The 1696-nt window shown below is 39.2% G+C and overlaps 1 protein-coding gene across 1 annotated transcript in view; it reads right to left on the minus strand.

Annotated features, from left to right (window-relative positions):
- Positions 1-1696, minus strand: part of Ggh (gamma-glutamyl hydrolase) — a 37467-nt gene that overhangs the window by 1054 nt on the left and 34717 nt on the right. The gene's annotated exons all lie outside the window — the stretch shown is intronic.

Here is a 1696-nt window from a genome sequence, read left to right on the forward strand (position 1 = left end):
TTTTAAAAAGCATTCATTATAAAGGCAAAGTTAATAGCTTTTATTTAAGGTTCAAGAAATCCTATAGAGGAATAAAATAAAAATTAGCAGTTAGGCACTGGAATGGAGGTACCTTAAGGCGACACAAGCCACAAGCAAGAGTGCTGGCAAGGTTCACAGAGTGCCAGAGGCTTTACTTAGAAGTGATAAGACCTATTTATTATGGCTTGTTGCCTGTCATTTGCTGGTTACTACTTCTTTGCTGGCCACTTCTCCCTGCCCTGCTTTCCCATGGACAGCTTCTCCTCTGTGGTATCTGTCTGCTAGTCACCCTGCGGTGGAGCCAGCCAACTATAAAGTGAGCCAAATAAGCCTTTCCTCTTTTAACTTTGGGTGTTGGGTAACATTGTCTTAGCAATGAGAAAAGTAGCTAAGACATCAGCAATACCTTGACACACTCTCATTAGCTCTGCATCAATTCTTTCTTTAAGGTACAGTTCAATGTGAGAGCACCAGTTTTGTGGTTCCCAAGACTCCTTAAAGGTACTACGTGGTTTCTCAGGACTTTCTGTTTGAAGGCTTAATTGTAGTAGGAAAGCAGTAACAGTCTATACACGTCTGATCCTACCTCTAAGTAGCCGTTGTGGAAGAATGTGTTCTAGAAAATTACGTATTCTTGGAACATAAAGCCAGAGTCTGAAAGCCTAAACCATGGCATGTTCATTGCATCATTTCAGTACTGATTCAGCCCTCCCCCCGCAATTACAGATTCAATTATTTAGTTCTGGAAAAAAAAAACCCTCACACAGAATATGCAAAATATACACATATGCAAAGATATGAATTAATGCATCTAACATTTCTGTATAACATAATTATACATTTATGTATAAATACATATATATGACACATTATAATGAGCTATTAAGACTCAATTAAAAAGTTGTTGGAATTCTTTTTAAAAATGTATTTGGTTGTTACAGGGTCGCACTACATAGCTTGGACTTGTGGTGATCCTCCTGGGAGGCTTTCAGCCTCCCCAGCACTGGGCTTGCAGGCATGTGCCACTATACCCAGACTCTGGCTGCCTCAGTCCACCCTGGGGGTGGGGCTGGGGTGGCCTGTGGTACTGGAGATCTAACTGTAGTCCCGGCTCTCGCCTAAGCTTACCTAAGCAGATGTTTTAGTCCACTGAGCTATCTGGCCAGCCCTAAAAAGTTGTTGGATTTTATAAAAAAAAAAAAAAAAAAAAAAAAAAAACTCAATAAGAAAAAGTATTAAACACAGAAAAAAATCAGTGGAATGCCAAAAAAAGATCCCTACCCATCCACCCCAAAATAAAACCTTTAAAATTTTTCTAAAGAGATCCATTTTGATGGACTCAGGGTGTGTGTACTTAAAATTTGTATTACAGTAATTAAATATATTCTAAGTAAAACCTCGAAGTAGCAATAAATAACAAATAGCTAATCCTAGCAAGAAATGTATATGAAAGTACTAAATTAGGAAATGCTATAGCAAAAAATCTAAAGATTATAAATAAGTGAATTTTTCTAAAATGTATAGATTTACAAAGACAACAATATGCAATGTATTAATTATTGTAACTGAGTGCCTCCCCCACCCCGCCCGCCGAGTAGGATTCTATGCCGAGTTCCGGGAGCCCCCAGACCCAGTCCTAGCCCACGTCCGGTGAGTGTGCGGAGAGCTTCCTGCT

The sequence above is a fragment of the Octodon degus genome, unplaced genomic scaffold, assembly GCF_000260255.1.
Source record: "Octodon degus isolate 3935 unplaced genomic scaffold, OctDeg1.0 scaffold00152, whole genome shotgun sequence".
NCBI classification, from domain to species: domain Eukaryota; kingdom Metazoa; phylum Chordata; class Mammalia; order Rodentia; family Octodontidae; genus Octodon; species Octodon degus.